Raw genomic sequence first — 22,860 nt, forward strand, 5'->3', positions numbered from 1 at the left:
CACTTACTTCTTGCTGACAATGTCATCAACATTCCTGCCCTCTAAATAACCTTACTGGAGTGAGATCTTAAAATGAAGGCAAACTGGGAATTTGGAGATTGAACTCTTCTAAAATGGTGCTTTTAAAAAGTTCCACAGCTGGGGCAGCTAGGTGGTTCAGTGGATAGAGAGCCAGGTCTAGGAATAAGAGATCCTGGGTTCAAATCTGTCCTTAAACATCTTCTACCTATATGACCCTGGGCAAGTCACTTAACCCCAATTGCCTAGTCCTTACCACTCTTCTGCCTTAGAACCAATACTCAATATAGAGTCTAAGACAGAAGGTAAAGGTTTAAAAAAAAAAAGTTCCATTGTCAGTAGTAGACAAGTAGGGCACATTTTCTTGTCTCAATAGTGTATAAAAGTCTGGTATATTAAATACATAATTTTAAGCCTTGCAGCTGTATCTACCATGGTTCCCTACTACTTTAGGGTTCCAATGTGAATAAATAAAAAATTAAGAAAGAACACAATCATAACTACTCTGAACAGGTAGGCAAAGTTTTGGTTCTGTGCCTTCATTCCCATTTATGTTTATAAATTTATTTCTAGCTAATTTCTATCCCCTTAAGACTAAGGCAAAATACAGGTTATCCAAAACATTTGAGTAAAGAAGTCAAATCTATTACAGCATTTGTTCCTAGGAAGGCACTGGGAGGGGAACACAAAGAAAGGAGTACAAGTCTGAGTAGAGATATTCCTCTTGAATCCATCAGCCATTTCTCATCTGCTCCAATATGCCATTAGGGCCGATGGCTCGTCTCTGCCACCATGGCTCCATTATGTCTTCTCTTTCCCTTTTCTTAATTTCCCCTGTGTTACTGATTCTTTTCCTATTCCTTTTTCCCCACTGCCATTTATTCCCCTCCTGGCTCTGCTTCTGACCTTGCAGACCTCCAAAACATATCTCAGCCATCATCTCAACCTGAAACTTCCCCCAACTCCCAAAACCTCACTCTGGGAACATCCTTCTAGCATACTGGCCCCTTTCTCCCATTACTGAGGTTCCTCCTAGAGCCTCCATTTTGGTGAGAGGCCCAGGCCAAGCAACCTTCATTCTCCTCCTGGCTTTGCTTCTGACTTTCAGGCAGGCCTTCTACCCCATGCCACTACATGGGTTCCCATTCCCTCCTCCTTCCCTCCCACCTCTCAAATCCCTTTTGGGTGTTAACTGAAATGTCTGACTAATAAAAAGGTGTCCAAGTCTTTGCACTTAGTTCTGCTTAATTCAATAACCTTAGTTTTAATTAAGGTGAGAGAAAATCAAGCACCACCCCTCACCCTTATAATGAGCTAAACAGCAGTCTGAGTCCTCAGAAATATATTTAAATCCCACATTAGTGATATAACAGTCATAGCTGGTTTAAAACTACCTTTATTATGCCTGACTCCTCTCTCTACTCTCCCTAATCCCATAAATCCAATGGGTTTCCAAAGCTTCTCTTATCCACACAAAGTATCTTATAACTAACCCCTTCTCTTTGCTCATGTGGACATTAGTTCAGGCCCTTGTCATATAGATTATTACAACAATTTCCTAACTGGACTTCCTACTGTTTCATTACTCTCCTCTAGCACACCTACCAAAGTGATTAAATGCAGATTCTATGATGTCACCCTATTCAAATGCCAATGGCTTCTACTGGCTGGAAGATAAAATGGAGACTCTTCTCTTTGACTTTTCAAGCCTCTCTTAACCTATCTTTCCAGTCTCATTCTATATAATTTCCACATATACCATCTCTTGGCCAATGACTCTGTTCTTCAAGAAGGGCATCAATCTGTCACTGTCTCATCTTCCTCTCCACTCTAAAAGCTCTTCCTTCCAAGCTTCTTTTATATGAAATAACTTCCTCCATTCTTCTTCTTCCTTTCCCCTTCTCTCAATGCATCATTCTTTCTCCTTAATTTTTTTTAAAATCATCCCATCATAATCAATTTTACACTCATGGCCTCTGGTTATGGATACTCCTAATTGTCCTAATAATGATAAAGTTCTTAGGAGTTATAAGTATCATCTTCCCATATAGGAATGTAAACAGTTTAACATTACTGAATCCTTTATGATTTCTCTTTTCATATTTCATTATCTTTTTATATTTCTTTTGAGTCTTATATTTTAAAGTCAAATTTTCAATTCAGTTCTGATTGTTTCATCAGGAATGCTTGAAAGTTCTTTCTTCCATTAAATATCAATTTTTTCCTCTGTAGGATTATACTCAGTTTTGTTGGATTGAAGATTCTTTACCTTCCATAAAATTATATTCTAATCTTTTAATATAGAAGTTGCTAAATCTTGTGTGACGTTAACTATGGCTCTATGATATATGAATTGCATCTAACCACTTGCAATATTTTCTCCTTGACCAAGGCACTCCAGAATTTGGCTATAATATTACCTAGAGATTTCATTTTAGGATCTCTTTCAGGAGGTAATCAATGGATTGTTTCAATTTCTATTTCATTGTCTGGCTCCAGGATATCACTGCAATTATACTTGATAATTTCTTGAAAGATATTGTCTAACCCCTTTTTTCACTTGTGGTTTTCAAGTGATTGAATAATCATTACATTATCTCAACTATATGTTTTCCAGATCAGTTGGATTTTTTAAAAAGATATTTCACATTTTCTTCTATTTTTGTTCATTCTTTTGATTTTGTTTTATTGTTTCTTGCTGTCTCATGGAGTCATTAGCTTCAACTTGACCATTCTGCTGTTTAAGGGATTATTTTTTTAGTGAGCTTTTCTACCTTTTTTCCCCATTTTTTTGATGCAACTTTTTAAAAAGTTTCTTTCTTCAATGAATTTTTACATTTCTTTTCCATTTGGCCAGCCCTGCTTTTTAAGAAAGTCTTTATTTTTATGCTTCTTTGACCATTACGCTAATTCTGTGGTTTTTTAAAATTATTTTCTTTCAGTAAGATTTTTTGTGTGCCTTTTTTTACCAAGCTGTTGACTGTTTTCATAATTTTTTTGTATCACTCATACTTCTGTTCCATGTTCTGTCACATTTCCTTCCACCTCTATTTGATTTTTTAAATTCTTTTTTGAGTTCTTGTAGGAATTCTGGTTGGGTTTGTGGCCAATTCACATCTTTTTTCCCCTTTTTCTTTTTTTTTTTAGACTCTGCTTGTAGCTATCTTGACATTATTATCTTTTTCTGAGTTTGAACCTTAATTTTCCTTGTCACCACAGTAACTTTTCGTGGTCACATCTGGCTTGGTGGTTTGTGGGTTTTTTTTGTTGTTGATATTGATGTTTATTCATTTTTCCAATCTATTTCTTGACTTTTAACTTTATCTTAAAATTGGGCTCTGCTTCTAGAGTAAAGGAAGAGATGTTCCAAGCTTCAGGTTTTTGAAGCTGCTGCTTTCAAAGGTAATTCTGAAGGTCTGTTAAGTTTCTGGTGCTTCCAAGATGGTATGATCTAAGTATAGGTTTGTTTACTACTCTCCTGGCCTATACTCTAGTCTTTTCTCAGGAATAGATCTTGTTCCCCTATAGTCACAAGTGCTAGCATTTCTCTTGGCCCTCGAACTGTGACCGGGTGCTCCGTTCTCCTGTAGCCACAACTAATATTCTTTTGTGCCCTGGAACTGTAATACTAGGACTGCTGTTACCCTGTCGCCACAAGTGTTATGGTTCTCTTTGGCCTTGGAACTGTGACTCAGTCTGTTGTTCTCTTGTAACCACAAGCACTAGTGCTCCTTTCTGCCTTAGAACTGAGTCCAGGGCTCCTGCTCCTTTGTGACTAACTTCAAGCATTTTTCTCCACTCTGAAACTGTTATCAGGGTCCTTGCTCCCCCATGGCCACAAAAGCTAGTGTTCCTCTTTACCCTGGAACTATGACCTGGAATTGTGCATGACTAATGCAACAGAATCCTATGCCTAGTACTAGCAAAAGGCTCCCTGTAATCTCTTTCTGATCAATTGTCTAACCCCCTTTCCATAGGTAGGCTGAGCACTCTTGAAAACAAGCACAGCCACCATCATAGCTGCTTCTGGGGCCTATTCCTGATGTTGCCTGAGTTGTACTCCAAGCCTGACCACCCCAGGGTGACAGACTTTTCCTACAGACCTCCTAGGTAGGGTACCTGCCTAAGTAGGAGGTCCTTCTGCCCTTTTGTTGGCTCTCCCTTTCCAGAATTCAATCTGAAGGGTTAAAGCTGTTTGGAAGGGAATTCAGGATAGTTCAGGTGAATTCCTGCCTCCACTCTCCCATCCTGGATCCATCTAATCTTCTCTTATTTCTAATTCCTTACCATCCAGTGCCACAGAATGATGTACTGCAGCAAGACGTATCAGTATGGTGTATCACTACTTAAAAAAAATGGACTTGAAATTCATATTTGCCTATAGCCTCAAAGTTATTGATTTCTCTGTACCATCCCATTAGAATGTGCCTACAGAAAAAAAAAACTGACAGAAAAAAATTACAGTGAAATTTAAGCCCTAAATCAGCAAAGAAATAAAAGAGGCAATTACCCAACGATATAATTCTTAATCTTAGTCTTCCTAATAAGGAAAAGACCTGAGAGCTTGTTTGGCAAACGTTCTTCAAATAGCACCATTTAAAGTCTTCACACAAAATCCAGCTTCCATGATTAATAAAGAGTTCCACAATGAATTTCCTCATACTACATTTAGTCATTTAAATTCCTCACATCGGTAATAGTTGCAGGGATATTATAGCATTGAACAATTTTCACGATGCTGGAAATGTGTGACAAATGCCACAAAATAATGTCAACAACATCTTTCACATATGGGGGAAGAGGGAAGAATAGAATTTTAAATGATTTTGACTCTTCTCAGAGGAGTGCTTATGTATAAAGTCAGAGATGATTCAGCATTTAGCTCTTGGGTCACCAATTAAGGCATTCAAATAATATATAATCACTTAGTGTAAGGTTGATGATCCTCCATTTTTGTTTTAGAAAGTTATAAAACTGGTGAGCAAATCAATCAACGAGGATTTATTAAATGCCCAGTACAATACTAAGCCTATGGTGAATATAAAAAGGAAAAAGAAATGTACTAAAAGGTCTCTGCCCTTAAGGATCTTATAATCTCTTTGGATATATGATATAAGCATGTGAAATAATTAAGTGGATAACTTTAAAGGGGCAAATTATATTAAAAATCTATCTTTTTTAACACCAACATGAACTTAATAAAATCTGTATGATTGTGAATCTTGCAACATCAATCACCAAAAAATCAGTTAAAGATAATCCACAAAAGAAGGGAGAGAGCTCCATAGTGGCCTTAAGTAATTGGAAATATATTTTTCAATGATGACTCACATATACAAGGAAATTTAAAAAAAAAGAAAACTAAACTATCCAGAAAACTTATGCTCAGAAAAGGTACCAAACTAGTCAAGTAACAAAAGCAAGGAATAACTAGTGGACAATTCAATTGCCTCAGTTTCTTCAACTGTAAAATGTGAATAACAACAGCACCTACTTCAACGGGTTGTTGTGAGCATTAAATTAAATGAGATCAATTTGTAAATCACTTAGCATCGTGCCTGGCACATAGTAGATACTGTTTAAGTGTTTATTCCCTTCCCTTTTCCCTGTTACCCGTTAGTATCAACAAAATATAAAGACATAGAGAGAGACCTTTCAGCCTATGGAATAGATCCTCTTTATGTGAGAACCTGGATAAAAATCGCATAGCACGATATAAGTTTGAATTGCAACCTGCATCAATGGTAGAAATACCCACACTGATGAGATCACAGATCTGACTTAATAAAAGTAATATTGTATACTCAAAAACTGCAAGTTGTACAAAAAGTATTCAGTCCAAAGATAACAATAATAGCTAGAACTTATATATAGTGCTTTAAGATTTGACATGTGCTTCACATGTATTAATTCATTTTATAATTAGTGAGATTAGGCCTTTTTTCTAGGGTTAGAAATTGTAATGAGTATGCCAAGGTCTATTATATAGTGCTGGAATATTAAATCTTTTGGCTAAGCAGTTAAAACAGCTATTTTTCTTTTCCTACAAAAGGCAACAAATTTCCAACCAAGTAATATTTTAAAATTCATAAAGCTCAAATGGAAAGTCTGGGCAAATGTTAAAAACATTAACAGAGGAAAAGAAACAACATTCCCTACCCCCACTCCAGTGTTCCTTCAGTGTCTCCAACTTAACATTTATAATAAGGAAATTAATGTTTCCTCCCCAAACCATCCCCTCCTCCAAGCTTCCCAATTTTGGCTGAAGGTACCATCATACTTCCAGGGATCCAGGCTTGCAACCTTGGAATCGTTTTTGATTCTTCTCAATCCCTCAATCCAACTGTCAATTCTTATCAATCCCAACACCATACCTATTTCTTTTTTTTTTTGTCATTTTGAAAGCCCCTATTCTTGTTAAGCCCTCCATTAAATAGGCTTCCCAGACTCCAGCAGCATTACCAAGTATGACTGAACCAAGTTAAAATATAATTGGGAAATATTTAACAAAAATTAAAAAACAATACAACACTGATAAGATTATATTTTAAAACTATCATTACATGGCCAATATGAATCCTTATTTACCATGTAAATTTCCCACATTTCTCTTTGAATTGGGCATCACTGGTCTAGACTGTTGCAGTATACTTTCAATGTTTCCTTCTTTCTAGTCTCTCCACTCCCAAATCTTGTCATTCACATTCCTAAAACACAATCTGCCACAATATATGTCCACCTTGAACTTCCCAGTCCTATTGCCTAGTTCATCTCTCTCCCACTTGAAGCATACCTGGTATATGTGCCCCCAAAGAATCCACCTCCTGACCCCATGCCTTTGCCATGTAGGGAATGCATCTCCCCCTCAGCAACAACACAGGGACCAACTTTCCCTTCATGTTTCCCCCAGTGCTTAGTACTCTCACCTTGAAATTACTTTGTGTTATCTTATATATACTTCCTGGTACATGTGCAATCTTTCCCATCCAAGGGAAAAGACTCATTTTTGGCATCCATATCCCCAGGCTCTTAAATGTTTGCTGAATTAACTGGATCTTGCTCAATTATAAAATTTGCCCCTATCAGTAAAACTACAAAGGCTATTAGTTCAGAATTTTGTGAGAAAAACAATTCAGAACATCTATATTTTGTCTACTCAATAAGGACAAGTTGGAAGAACATTAAATTTTTTAACCAATGGTTTCACCAGCTGAGTAGAAAAGACTTACTTTACCTAGTTTTTAGAACCTTAATAAATACTAATAATGACAGGTTTAAAGCATGCAAAAAATATTACCTTATTTTCCTTAGGCTTGTGATACAATTAGAGGCAAGTTTTGCTTTCTTTTAGTAAAGAGAAAAACAGAGGTTAAAGTGACTTGCTCTAATATCACACACAGACAAGATGAAAAACAGGTTCTCCATACTCTTGTTTTATGAATGATCTAGTATTGCTACAAAAGAGTTTGAACCTTAATATATTCTACTGAGAAGACTGTAAAGACAGATTGGGGAAGAAACGGTAAAGGTTCTATACTTTGTTCAGAACATCTGCCCTAGAGGACAGGAAGAAATCAAGAGAATCCAGGCCAAAAATTACACCAATCCAACAAACTCTATGCAATGTCCCTAGATTTTATCTAGGAATTAGCACACAGATAAACTTCAAAGCAGAGGAAGTAGTCAAGAAATTGAAGATTCAAATCACCTCAGAGTTTAGAGCTTATGCTTTGCCTTTTTTTTTAAGAGTCCTTAGACACTGCTTCCTCTTATTTACTTTCAAATATATGTGTATATGTAATACGGAGGCCTCACTGAAAAAAAAAAAAAAGACACTGAAAATGTGTGTTTTTCATCTCCACAAGACTAAACCTAAAATGCCAGTCAACAAGCATTTTATATTGCTATATTGTTACCTGGGAAAACTATTTCATATCACCTCAACTCCTAAAACTGATTTTTCCTACAATAATTACTTTATAATGGCTTATTTTGGGCAGCTAAGTAGTGCAATAGATACAGCAGAGGGCATAATTGAGTCAGAAACTCCTAAATTCAAATCCATCTTCAAGACTCTTGTCCAAGCTGTGTGAACCTGGGTAAATCACCAAACCTTACCCAACCTCACTCACACTTAACTTTAAGCTTCAATTAATGATAAAATGAGATTATGGCTATAAAATACTTTGTAAACCTTAAAGTGCTACACAAACATTACCTACTTCTTTGAGGCACCTGGCTCACTGGAGAGATCTCTCAACTTGAAGTCAGATATGAGTTCAAATTCAGCATTAGGCAAGTGTGACCCTAAGCAAGTCATTTAACCTCTGATTGCTTTAATTCTCTGGAGAATGAAATGGCAACCCACTCAAATCTTTGCCAAGAAAACCCTATGGTCTGTATTGGCATGCTATGGTCCAGGGAGTCATGAAAAGTCAGATTCAACTGAACAACAATAATGGTTCTATTACCCTGACTACCATATATCTATTGTTATTACAATGAAAATCATAACAAATATTAACAAATAGCCAATAGCACAATTGCAAACCAGGAGGAACATCTCTTTGGTAAACCAAATTAAAATTTAAATATGACTTTGTAGCAACTTCTGGTAAAATGATTAAATGGGTGACACAGCAATGCAATATGCCAAGTAGCATCACACTGCTTTCTCTGGGTCTCCTTTGCTGAATCCTCTTCCAGATTATGCCCTATAACCATAGGTTTTCCTCAGGATTCTGTCCTGTGCCCTTTTCTCTTCTCCCTCTATACTACTTCACTAGGTAATCTCTATGCTGATGATTTTTCAACCTACCTATTGTAAACCTTAAAATTTCTTAGACTTATAAATGTTGGAAATTTCACCATTGGGAAATTTCATACTTGGAAAATTTCTTACTGATAGTCTATTGGAATGTGAACCCCATTGGCATGGGAGGTTCCTTCTCCTCCCTACTTAAGATTACTTTAGGACAGAAACCTTTTGCTGAACAATGGAAAGGGCTTTGATCTATGCTTAAGCACAGAACAGGAATTTCTTTGAGTCATGATTGATTTTAGAATTGATGCAATAGAGATACTTGGAATGACAGAACCAGGTCTTGGAAAATACAATCTCCACCCTACTCAGTCCTAAAAGGATTTAGGAAGGGCTGCAGCATAGATCAAAATTTAATTATTCCAATCTCTACCCTACTCAGGGTAACAGGATTTAGGAAGGGCTGTAGCAAAGGATCAAAGATTTAATTATTTGAGAATATGACCTTCAACAGACATGTGCAAAGCCACAGACCTCTGGGCGGTCCTGGGTTAAGCTAGAGCCACCATTGGCACAGGGAAGACATGGACAGTGATTGGTAGATGTGAGAACTGAGGGGAGGGAACTTGGATGGTTTCCTTAAAGATAGAGGGGTCTGAGGACTGGGTGGTTGGTTGGAGAGTTTTTTGGCTCTGAGAGGTTGTGCTGCTCTGAAGGAAGCTGGAGGTGGAGGCCCGTGAGACTGTTTCTCCATTTTGGTCACGTGAGTAATAGGGACTGATCTCTTTCTTTGCCCCAGCCATCTAAGGGCTTGGGCCTTTTGGCCCAGCCTAAACAGAAGGGGTATTTAAGCCCTATTCCCTTCTCTCCCCTTTCTCTCTCCCTCTCTCTCTCTATCTCTAATTCCTTTCTTCCTCCTGTTTGTAATTAAACTCTATAAAAGGTTGACGGCTGACTTGAGTTTTCATTTAGGAATTACATAGCTGAATTCCTTGGCGACCTTAAATTAATATATATCAGTCTTTTAAAGTGATTTCCTTGTCACACTATCCAACCCTAATCTCTCCACCCTTAACAAAATATATAAGCTCAGAAGATGGATGGCTTTTGGAGAAAAGGAAAATGAGGGTTTTTTGGACATGTTGAATATGACATGGTTCAGAGCATCTAGAAGGAAATGATAATTAGTTTGGGACTAGAACTCAAGGGAAGTAGGGTTGGATATGAAGATCTGAAAGTCATCTACACAAAGATGATAATTAAAACTCCTAGAAAATGATGAGGTCACCAAATAAGCAGAGAGGGAGGACAGGTAAATACAGAGCTTTAATATACTTATACCTGGGGGGAAGGTGGATACATGTGGAAATCTAACAGACTAAGATACAACATTCAAGAAAAGGTCAGTGTTAAATGCTATTTGGAAGAGGACTGAGAAAGGAGCATCAAATTTGGCAACCGAGAAACCATTGGTAACTTTTGGGAAAAGGAGTTTCAATTCAGTGAACAATTTAGAAGTCAATCTGCAAAGAATTGAGAATTGAATGAGCTGACGGCTTAGTACAAATTATGCCATAAAAGAGAGAAAAGATTTAGGATCATACTTTCAGAGAATAGTAGTTAAGTGAGGGTTTTCTTGAGAATGAAGCAAATGTGTCTTTAGAAAACAAGAAAAAAGATCACTATTAGGGAGAAATTGAAGGTTATGAGCGGGGGAGAGAGGGAGAGAGGGAGATTGTAGGAGGAACAATTGACAAGAAGGGGCAGAGATTAAGAAGATATGTAGAAAAGGGCCATCTCTTCAACTAAGCCTGGAGTAAAGGAGAATAGGGGATGATGCCAAGGGAAGCTATATGGCCTTGCTAAAGTCTAGCAAAAGGTGATGAGAACAGCAAATGGCCTCAGTTTTCATGTAATAGTATACACAACATCCTCAGCTCTGGGGGAAAGAAAGAAGGAGTGCTTTAAGAGACTTGATGAGAGAACTGGTTTGGAATAGCTGGGGTGGGAGTGGAAAAAAGAATCAATTAGAGATAAGTAGAAGGACTGCCTTTTGCTGCAATGGTGGTCTAGTTGGGATTAGACAACATAAATTTATAGTGGATGTAGTCAGAGCTAGCAGGTGCTGCTCAGGTTTCTTCCATCTCTAATCAATATCAATGAATAGTAGCAGAAAAGTTGAATGGTGAGGTCTAACAACTTGTGAGCAGAGGACAAGGGAGGAGAGATAAGAGAGAGGAGGAAAGAACAATCTCCTGAGTCTTTCAGATGAGGAAACTAAGGCCTAGAAAGTTTTAAGTGACTTGCCAAAGGTCACAGAGCTGGTATTTGTACTCAGACTCTCCAACTATAAATCTCCACTCTACTTCTTGTAAACTAGACAATCTTTTTCTTAACAGAACTTCTTTCCTTGAGCTTCTTAAATATGAGGCCATTGAGTGTTTCTAGAACTTGGGTATCTTATCTATGCATTTCTGGTTTTTTTAACTGGTACTAAACAATTTTGAAAAATAAATTTGAAAATTTGTGTAACATTATTTGAAATCTGGTTATACTATGTTTCCTTCATTCCTATTTTTTCTTCATTATTTTCCTGGAAATTTTTTTTACCATTTTTTCCTTTAAATGAATTTTGTTACTGTTTTGTATAATTCTTGACGTAACTATTATAGATGGTATATAACTATATCTGTAGATGAATTTAGGTAGTATTGTTTTGTTAGATTAATATGAAATATTCATGAAGATTAAATAGCTTTCCAGTAATTCAAGTTTTTGTTTATATCTGTTAAAATTGTTTTTTGGGAATGGGGAAGACATGGGAGTGTCTTCAGAAAGCAGGGAACTCTTTTTCCTTTAATATAAGGTGTATGTGTATGTGTGTGTGTGTGTGTGTGTGTGTGTGTGTGTGTGTTTGCCATCAATCAACAATTATCAGTCAAAGAGTATTCAGTTATTCAGTGGGTACTTAGCTATTTCCCAGGAATTATGTTGGGTGCTGAGTATACAAAGAATGGCAAAAAGTATTTTCCTTGCTCTCAAGCACTCCACATTCTAATGGGAAAGATAACACTTATGTTCTATGTGCTAAGTCCTGGGGATACAAGTATAAAGAATGAAACAATCCCTAATCCCAACAAGTTTTGCATTCTAATGAAGAAGGAAAGTACCCTTACTGATATATACAAGGTAAACAAAAAGTGAATCAATACATAACAAAAGGAAAGGCACTAGCAGTGAAGGGAGATTAGAAAAAGTTTCATGTAAAAGTTAGTGCAAAGATACATTCCAGGCTCAGATAATGACAACACAAAGGCAAAGTGTTGAGAGATGAAGTGTTAAGAGAGGTCAGTTTGGATGGAAAATAAAAACCTAAAGGGACAGTAATGTCTGTTGAGAGCTCTGAAAAGGAACCAATTTCTATTTTAAACTGAAGGCATATCTGCTCCTAGGAAGATTCACTTTGGCCACAGTGTATGAAATGGACAATAGCGACACCTGAGGCTTGGAAACCAAGCAAGAGGCTGCTACAATAGTCTAGCAAAAGGAGGGGAGGGACATGAGCCATCTGAATAGAGAAAGAGGCGGATGCGAAAAATATGGTGCTAGAAACAGGAAGATTTGAAAACTAATTAGATGTGAAGTGAGGAAAAAGAAAGTTAACTCAAAAATATTTCAGGCAATTTGCAGTTTAAAAAAATACAAACATTATAAAAGTAACACTGAACATCAATGCAATAATTAAACTTCCTTTGCAACAATACACATTTAAGGTAAATAATTAAAGCATTTATTAAGCACTTACTACTATGTGCCAGGTACCATGCTAAGATCTGGGATACAAATACAAGCAAGAAATACAGTCTTTGCAATAATGAGCTGAAGGAATTCCATGTGAACTGGAACAACATCCAGGAACTGATGCAGAGTGAAAAAGCAGAACCAGGAGAACGTTGTACACAGAGACAGATACACTGTGGTACAACTGAATGTAATGGACCAGCAATGCAATGATACAGGACAATTCTGAGGGACTTATGAGAAAAAACACTATCCACATCCAGAGAAAGAACTGTGGGAGCAGAAATGCAGAAAACAACTGCTTGATCACATGGGTCGATGGGGATATGATTGGGGATGTAGACTCTAAATGATCACTCTAGTACAAATATCAATTTTTGGAAATAAGTCTTGATTAACGACACATGTAAAACCCAGTGGAATTGCTCGCTGGCTACTGGAGAGGGGTGGGAGGAAGAGAGGGAAAGAACATGAAAAATGGAACCATGGAAAAATACTCTAAATTAATTAAACTTAAATTAAAAAAAAAGACATACAGTCCTTGCTCTTGAGGAGCTTACATTATAATTGGGGAAGACAGTACAAAAAGGGGAGCTGGAAGGAAGGTGGGAGGAATAGGAAATGGCATAGAGTTCTAAAAGGGTGACCAAGGGGCAGAGTCCAAGGTTAGGGTGGAAGAGAAGATGGGGGGGTGGGGGAGGGGAGATAAGGATGATAGTTCAAGTGCAGGCATGTGGATTTTAACATACAAATAAACTGAACATTGTGAACGCTGGAGGATCAGGGTCAGAGGCAATATCCTAACAGCATCTCAGAAACATTAGAGATTGCATCAAGGGACAAGAACAAACCACACCTGGAAGAAAGAGCTTCAGGATTCTTCCAGGAACTAGCAGTAAGCCACACCACATGGAAGATGAACATCTTGAGGACTCCAGCTAAAAGCCTTCAAGGATCTGTGAGATATCCCTTTATGCCACAGGTGCTCTCAGGAGCTCAGTGAAAGCTCTCAGCTTCAGCCCACTTTCCTTGCAAAATATTCATGTGAGTGCACACATGCTTCCTGGAGAGTGGCACATGTTATTTATATTACCATGTGTCATAATCATCCAATTCAACTAGCAATTCAGTGACCACAAAGGGAATTCTGCTTATCAGACCCTGCCCTGAACACAAGATCCAGCTCTTATACTAGCGATTCCTATCCTAGACCTTTGAAGCTAGAAAATACAAGAGGAATTCTAACAAAAATGCACAACTCAAGTTGATGTATTTGTGTAAAATGTTGACAGAAGAGAGAATACCCTAAATAAATAAGTAAATCTTCCAAGAGCTCCTTTCATTCTTCACACAGTCATCAAGTGTCTTGAAAGAGTCATTATTTTGTTTTTAATAGATTACGGACTATTATGAAAAAAACTTTCAGGCCAAAAATAAGTCTGGAATTTAGAATTTGTTTTTAGTTACCAAACATTTCATTTTCTCTTCCTCGGTTTAGTCAATAACAGCAGGCAATAAAATTTATTTTGTCCTTGTCTGATCATTTTATATACAAAGATAAATATATACATATCTATAGGTAGATAGATATACACACACATAGTTATTAACAAAAATGCACTGGAGATCATACAAATATAGTCTTAGGGCTGAATGTAGAGATCTAATATAATCCAATTTCCTTCCAATATGAGACACATCATAAAAGCCTCAACTACTTGTGCTTAAACACTTCCAGTGGCAAAGCTCACTACTCTACTCTGTATGGTGGCCTATTCTTCCACCAGACAGCTGTATTTCAATGGCTATCTGATCTTGTCAATTGAGATACTCCCTCCTTGAGCAGCCCTTATCCACACCTTCCTATAAATCTTCTACAAGGAGGAAGGGAGGCATACATGATGTGCTAAAAAATTTCTGATATCTCCTCATATTACCTAATGATCCAAGGCTCTATCCATAAATATTCATCACTTAGTCCTTCAACTCAACACACAAGCTATTCTGTTTTCTAATGGTTCATTTCTCCACTTGACCTTTGCAAAAAGGCCAAGAATAAATCTCTGGTCATATATCTCTGATGAGATCCTGGATACTCTGTTTCATACCTGAAGAAACTAAGGCTCAAAGACTCATGACCACCTTGAACTGATACAGATGAGCCAGGCCTCTTGACCTTAAATTTTGGGTTCCTTTGCCCATCCTCTCCCTTCTCCTAATAGATTTGGAGTCAGGACTGAACAGCAGGTAACTGACTTGGGTAACTGCTCCTAATTGACAGAATGGAAGGAGGCACTAAGCCATCTCTAAGGATACTCCCAGGCTCAAATAGCCAACAATTCTATGTAAACAAAGAGGCTTGGATCTTGATGTAGTATACAAAATGTGACCTTGCCTTCTTCCTGTTATGAAGGTAATTTCTCATGGTGATGGGCCAGTGGCTTAGGGATACAACCTACAGACAAGCTGCTGCTGGTGACACTGCTTCTCCAGGGAGAAGGCAATGCTGAGATGGTAGAATTAGGCAGACATAAATGGGTAAGGTCACCCCTTCATCCTCATTGATAAAGGGGATTACAATGGATTCTATCTATCTTAATAAAGTAGGACAAGCCCTTCTAAAGAGAGGCAGGTATAACAGTACTGAAGAAGGCTGAAGCAGAGAGAGAAGATTCAGAAAAGCCGTTTGGTAGAGTTAAAGCAAACAAGAACAAAATGGTTTCTGTGCAGCAATGAGAGCCCGGTTGGAATTAGATGAATTGGTAGAGGCCTAGATAGGTAGCCTTCTCCAGAAAAGTCTAGAAGTACATCAGAAGAAAAGATAGAGTTGTGGGGAGGAAGTAACGGGGTGAGAGAAGCTTAAGTGTACAAAGACACAAGCAGCAATAAGACCAAGGAGAGAAGGAGTCTAACGGTAGAGGACAGTTTAAAGTAGAAATGGCCTAAACCTACAAAAAGAATTTAGCAAGAACCTGCTGACACAGGAATCAGCGAAGATGAAGAACAGATTCCAGAGGACAGAAAATGTGATGGTAGGACTAGAATATGATTCCAAAGAATTCCAGAGTTCTGAAGATGGATCCCAAACAGTACAGTACTGCTGACCCATCCCACCTCTCTAACCTTTGCAGGTTACACTCTGCCATTCCATAACAAGTTAGAAGATGCTCTATCACTCAGTTGGATCCCATTTATCAGTCAACACCTTCCTGTCCTATATGTGGCCAGGGAAGTCTGGAAAATGTTGGAGAGTTACACTCCATGACACTCTGAGAAAGTAATATAACTACTGCTCATCTGCTTTCCTAGACCACTTAGTCCTTAAACTATGCTTGTAAAATTGATAATTGTATAAAATGTGAAAATTTGAACTTTATAACTAATGATAACCAGAGAAAACACTTATAAAGCATTTTAAGGTTTATAAAGAACTTTACAAATATTATCTCATTTGATCCACACAACCCTGAGGTGACATTATTTATCCCCATTTTATAAGGAAAAAAAAACAAGGCAGTCAGGTTAAGTGACTTGCCCATATTTGAACTATATAGCCTAAAGCCTACATGGCTTTTAGTAAATTATAGACATAGGTATGTAAGTGTATGTGCACATGCATGTATGTGTGTGTGTGTGTGTTAAATCAACAAGTATTTACTAGGAGCTAGACATGGGATATAAGTAAAAAGAATGAAACAATCCTTTTGGGGAAGGGGAATATTTTAATGGAGAAAACAAGTACATATAAAACTACAGACATCATAAATAAAAAGTACATAAATATATACAAAATAGTTAAAAGCAGAAAACACTTTGAGAGGGAAGGCAATAGAAGTTTGAGGATCAAAAAACTTCATGTAGGAGATGGTGTTAAAGCTTTCACCTTAAAGGAGGAGAGTGCTCCATGAGGCACAGGTAAGGAAGAAAGATATCTCAGGCCAGGGGGACAGCCAAGGCAAAGGCAGGAAGCAGGAGTGGGGCATCACATGTGAAGAGCCAAGAGAAGGCCAGTTTTGCTAGACCACAGAATGTGATGGGTTGAATAATATCCAATGAAGCTAGAAGGATAAGATGGATTTAAATTCCACAGGGCTTTGACCACTAAACCAAGTGGTTTTTATAGTCTATCCTAGCAAGGAGAGTCCCATGGTCACTGGAACTTTAGGAAAATGACACCAGCAACACCATGCAGGATAGGCTTGAAACTTGGAGACCCATCCACAAGCTACTACAGCAACCCAGGAAAAAACTGAGCAGGGCCCCAATAAACAGCTATCAGAATGGACAGAAAGGATGAGAAGGAAAAAGACTGCGTGTATAGAAAAATGGCAAGATCTGGTACCTGACTGGGCAAGTGCCATGAGGAACAGTAAGGGCAAAGTAAAACTGAGGTTAGGAACAATGACACCTGACAAGACAGCAGCATCTTCAAGAGAAACAGGAAATCTGGGAGAGGGGAAGGTTGGGGGAGAGGAGGGTATAACCAGCTTAATTTCAGACAAGTCGAGTTCATGATGATTCTCAAACATCAAGTTTGAAATGTCCAACAGGTAACAGGAGATGCAGAAATAAGGCTCAGGAGAAGCAGGAGCTGGCTAAAGGGATCTGGGGTCATCTGATAGAGTGTATGTGTAAACTGATGAGAGTAGTTTAGCAAGTGAGAAATAGTACTGAGAGAGGAGAAATGGAGACTGCATAGAATCTTGGGCAACATCCATCATTTGGAAGCATGATAGAGATGACCCAGCATAGGGAACCTATCCTGGTCAGATGAATAGGAGAACAAGGAGAGAATTGTATCACAAAAACCCAGAGAAAGACTGTATACAGGAAGAAATAGCAGTCAACAATATCAAATCTAACAGATAGGTCAAAAAGGACTAGAAATGAGAAAAGACCATCAGATTTGATATATTTGCAACTAATATACAAATTCACAAAACATTTTCTAAGGAAGTAAATATTATATTAAAACTCAGATTAAGTGATCTGTCAGAACTGAGACAATAATTCTTCAGTGATTTTTTTATTGTCATAAAAAATATAGCAAACTAGGAATCAGAAGACATGGGCTGACCAGCTTAAGACATCTGACATGAAGAATAATCTTAAGCAAGTCAATTTAATTCTGTGAAGATAGAGTAAAAGTTGTGTTATTCTGGTGCTTAACGTCCTGCATAAGATCACTACCCAGAAGCAGCTAAGCAAAGTGTCCTGCCCCTGATGTTCAGGAAAGGGTGGAATCCTGGTCTTTCTTAGAACACTCAAATTCAGTGGGAGCAAGGTTGGGGGAATAGAAGGAAACATGCTTCTCAAATTTAGCCAGATCAAGTTATAAACTATCACAAAATTTAATAGACAAAGGGGGAAGCTATTAGGATAACGTGGCAAACATCTATATGACAATAAAGTGACCTCTTAGAAGTTTTCTTAATTGTATATGACTGGTGGCTTCAAGACATATCGTACTGCTGTTGGTGAAGTGGGAAAAGTATAGCTTACTACAAAGTGATTTTTGTTTTTGAGGGTAGACCAGATCTGAAATGTCATTGACATATGGACACTCTGGGTGGAATCTCTTCCAAAATAAATCAGCACCTACTCTGAAAAAATTGCCTACACCATCTACTTAATGAAGAGATGAGACTACAGTAAAAAGCATGTAATGAGATCTGGATGACATCATATCTTTGGGCCTGCTTCCTTATTTGTAAAATTAGGTGGCCAGACTAAATCTACCTGGGAAAGAGCCCTTTCAGCTCTGATGGTCCATGATCTAGTAGGGATAGGTTGAATTTATAGTCAGTCAAGAAGTTGTTGTTTTATTAAAACAAGTATTTTTTAAGTGACTACTGTGTAACAGGCACTGGGCTAAGCTATGGCCAAAGCTATGTTTTATTTTGACTATGTTCTAACCATAAGAAAAAGGATTTTGTTTCTGCCTCTTTCATAAGTGGACACCCTAAATAAAACTGGCTGAGACCATCATATCAATTTAACATTCAATCAAGACTACCAGAAAGTCTTTCAACAGACACACTTTTATATTAGTTCTTACTGGACCTATCATTCTCCACTCTATCAACTTCAGAATTCTGCTCTAAGCTTAACTGGGAAAGGGGGCCATAAAACAGGCCATTCAGTCCAAGAAAGGGATAAGTGCTTACCTCTACATTCAGTAATACTCTTAAAAAGAGGTGTCAAACACCCAGCCCAGAACACTTCAGAATACAGCTGAAATAGGTTTAAATGGAAAATACATAAAAATACAACATATTACACCTTAAAACTAGGCCTACAGAGATTGAAATGTATAGATTAGTGGCCCTCATTTTCACTTAAATTTGACACCATTGTTCTACAAAGTCACATCACAAGTACATGTTATTCACAGGACCTAAACTTGTGGTTCTACAGCCAGAGCTCACCATGAGGTCTCTGTATTCTGAACTTACATATGCCTTTTATTTTTTATAAGGAAATCAGTCCTTTGTGCTTTTCCAAACTAGTCAACTTACATTTTATCTCATTTGATTCTCACAGCTCTATAAGACAGGTAGGATAGATGGTAGGAACAACATTTTACAGGAGAAAAAAACAAGCCCACTTGTGCAAAGTACACAAGAAGTCAATGGCAATGCCAAGTCCAGGTCCCAGTTGCCATGATTTTCAGTTCAGAGCTCTACCAGAATTCATTTTAACTGAACCAATATTTATTGAGAACCTAGTAGATGCAAGCACTAAGTAAGTGCTGAGAGGAGCACTGCTAAGTAAGACAGGTTCTCTGGCCTAAAAAACAACCCTCAAAATTTAACAGTAGGACAAACTTGTATACATAAACGCAAGATAATAAGAGGTATCCTCCATTAAAGTCCTATCCCAATGCTTCATTAGATATGGGAAAATACTAGGTTCATAAAGGTTATGTCAGCAGAATACAAGTTTAGCATGTCTTGCCAAGCTAAAAAGGCTTCAACTATGGCCTGCAACAGCCTCTGTCATCCAAGGGCTGGTCTAAGTTTGAAATGGCTCATCAACAGCATGTAAGCTCCCAGGTAACCTAGGTTTGGGTTGTTGTAATTTATGAAGCCACAAAGCCTTGGAGGGGCTGTGATCTGCACTAGCAGGGACAGTATCCATTCAGATAAAAATCACACATTTAAAAAACTATTCTATAAACATAAAAGTACAAATGTGTGAGAAACACAAATAAGTGCTATGAGAGTTTTTAGAAGGAAAAAATCACTTCTGATAGCAGGAACAGGCAGACTATGAAGAGGATATATAGCATAGGAGCTTCAAAAGACTGAGAGGATCTCAACTTGCACAAACACAACAGGGCACTCTACGTACAGTCTACCTTGTTAAGAAATCCTAGCCTTTGTTTTAAAAGTATGTTTATCTGTGTTTCTGAGGATCATAAACTCCATTAATAAACTGTTTTCTCCTAAGACTGAAAACAAGACCTTAAATCAAAACCATAAAACTGAGCCTTCATTTCTATCTTTGAGATTACTATGAAACCCCAAGGTGCTTCTTAGTATGTCTAAATTATAGAATAAGTTAGCTCTATCCACACTACTCCCTCCCACCTCTCTCACTTTCTCTCTGAATCAGTAGTGAGGAAAGTACAAAGATGTGGATAGCTTTAGATGAAGCAAGATATAGTTGTCAGCTATATATGCACCATTTCAAGAAACAGGCTCCCCAGGCTCTCCCCACACTCCATGTGACATTCCTCCCTGGGAGTGTGGCTGCGGAACCACTACTGTATCCTTCTGAGAGCACAAGTTGATGCCATCTCATAACAGGAGAAAACAGCAGACATACCTCCTCGCAAGGCCAGCAAGAGATTGTTCTTCTTTGCATAGATGGAGGTGTGGGTGAGATCCATAAAATTTCGTGGAAAAGGTTCTTTTTAAAAAGGCAGAGACATATAAGCTCCATAAGAAAGTGACCCTGCTCGTGTGGACGGAGCACTGTATCTTCTACATCCTTGTGCCTGAGCAGATGTTCACCAGGAGTGCCAGCTTCAGGAGGAAGCCAGACCTGGGAGTGTCCTCCCAAGGGAAACCTGGAACCTGCCAGAACAAAGGAGCAAGAGAAGGAAAAGAAAAATACCACTGAGTGTGCAGGACTGGCCACCAGCTCTCAGGCTGCAAACATTCAGAGTGCTCTTAGTGATCGTGACCAGCTTGTCTGGTGTCAGTCACAGTGCCCAGCTCAGCTGCAACCAACCATCTCAGTCCACAGACGACCTCCCCTTCACAGACCAGTTAATATTAGAGTAGGGAATGGGATGGGGGATAGAGTTAGCCATCTAGTTAGGGTATCCTTTTATGTTAAAGAAGGCCAGATCAGACAGCGATTACAACACAACCAATGTGAGAAACAGACTAGACGGCCTATTTGCTGACAGAATGGAGAATTCTGTAGAATTATTGCTAACAATTGTCTGAACCTGAAGAAATAACAAAGAAACATATGCAGAAAAGCTCTGAAGAAACTAAAGCTAATGTAGAAAATGAAAAACAACAAAGTAAAGCCAATTAATTCGACAAGTAGGGTGGTTCTGTGTACCCTTATCAAGACATCTCTCCCAACTAAGGATCTGTCATGTTTTGGCAATAATTCAGAAAGCAGCCCTTCCACAGACGTGACTGATCACTAGATTCTACCACCTTATAGCTGAGAGTAGCATGCAATACATGACTAAATCTTACATGACTACTGAGATCACCTCAGGCCCATTGGCTGGGAAAAGCCTTAGAAGTCATCTAATTCAACCCCCTGTTTGTGGGAGAAGACAAGACACTGAAAAGGGACATGATTTGTCTAAGACTGCCCACAGTTGGCTGCAGAAGCAGGACAAGCCTAGTCTCCGGAATCACTACTTGGAGCTCTCTCCACAAAAGAAGGGAGCATGGGAACAAAAGTAGCATCAAACTTGTCATGAAGAAAGACTCAGGTTTGAGTTCATGCCTGCCTCTTCCTAGCTGTTGGAATACAGGCAAGCCCCTCACTGCATGTATTCTGAGTATTTCCAATCTATAATATGAACGTGACAAGGCTTGTGGTTCCCATGCTACCAATTCTCAAGATATCCCTCGAAGAGAAGCCAGGGAAAGCCATATTATCACTCCCACTGTAGAGAGGATGGATGATACTGAGACCCAAACAGAAGCTGAGGAATCTGTCCACCATCCCTTCACGAGTCCATAATGAAGATGGGACTAAAATGAAGGAGCTTCTCAGGCCCCCAGATTGGAGCAAACCAGGAGTGAAATGCACCTCAGGTTTCCATAGAGAATTCCTTCACAAAAGGGAGGAGTCACAGTTAAGGTGTAATTTGTACTACCTAACCCAAAAAATTTCCCAATGCACTCACCAGGGAGATGGATGGGGCAAAGAAGAGATGGTGGAAGGTTGCACAGACTCCAAACATTTGAAAAACAAAACTGAGGCCCAGAAAGGTTACCTGCCTCACCAAGGGATACACAACTAAGAAATGTCAGAGGCAAGAGGTGAACCAGGGCTTCTATAAAACTAAGTCCAACACTTAGCAAAGGCTTTCCATCCGTGAGATCACAATGTTTGTCAAAGCCTACTGCCCCAGGTATTTCCAGTCTGTTTCCTAGCCAAGTACAAACAAAACTGGAATTTGCTTGGTTTTCATGACAAAGTAAAATTGAGCATTTTCAGGGCAGGGATGGCCTCAGTTTCTTCATCTGTCAAATGAAGCAGCAGCACTAGATATTTCTCAGGTCTCTTCCAGCTCTAGATCCATGACCCTAAGACAGTATGATAATGCACTATAGAGACTAATGTGGAGAACCCTAAACTGGAAAGAGAAGCAAGCCTCTGCCAAAAAGTGTCTGAAATTAATCTGTGTTCTAAGCAAGAAGTGACCGGCATGTATAGAGCAAAGCATTCGATTCCAGGTGTTGAAGGAAAAAAAAAAAGAAAGCTTTTGATGCCATTGCCTCACTGCCCAAAACTTCAAGAAGAATGTGGTTGGTGGGGGGAGCCACTGCATCAGCAAGGATGCCAGCTGGATTACAGAATAGGAATTCTGCCTCTTGTCCCTCTGTTATGAGGACACAAGGAAGATGGCATACCACAGTAAAATGCCCTGAGATCTATGTCATACACTGGGATTCAATGGGCACAGCAAAAGGCTTCTCCTTATCCTCATAGTGATGAGAATCAGACACACAAACGCCTAGAAATAAATCCTGCACACAGTCTGCCAAAGCCACCTTATACCAAGACCAAAAACA

The 22,860-nt window shown here is 38.5% G+C and overlaps 1 protein-coding gene across 2 annotated transcripts in view; it reads right to left on the bottom strand.

Annotated features, from left to right (window-relative positions):
• The window catches only part of TMCC1 (transmembrane and coiled-coil domain family 1), a 307,939-nt gene that overhangs the window by 280,992 nt on the left and 4,087 nt on the right, over positions 1-22,860 (bottom strand). The window contains exon 2 of one of the 2 annotated variants that reach the window (XM_056804695.1): positions 20,411-20,661. The exons of the other annotated variant lie outside the window; for it this stretch is intronic. The gene's annotated coding sequence lies outside the window, so the exon portion shown is untranslated. The remainder of the gene's footprint in view (positions 1-20,410; positions 20,662-22,860) is intronic. 2 annotated transcript variants of the gene reach the window in all.

This window comes from Monodelphis domestica, chromosome 7 (assembly GCF_027887165.1).
Source record: "Monodelphis domestica isolate mMonDom1 chromosome 7, mMonDom1.pri, whole genome shotgun sequence".
In the NCBI taxonomy this organism is placed as follows: domain Eukaryota; kingdom Metazoa; phylum Chordata; class Mammalia; order Didelphimorphia; family Didelphidae; genus Monodelphis; species Monodelphis domestica.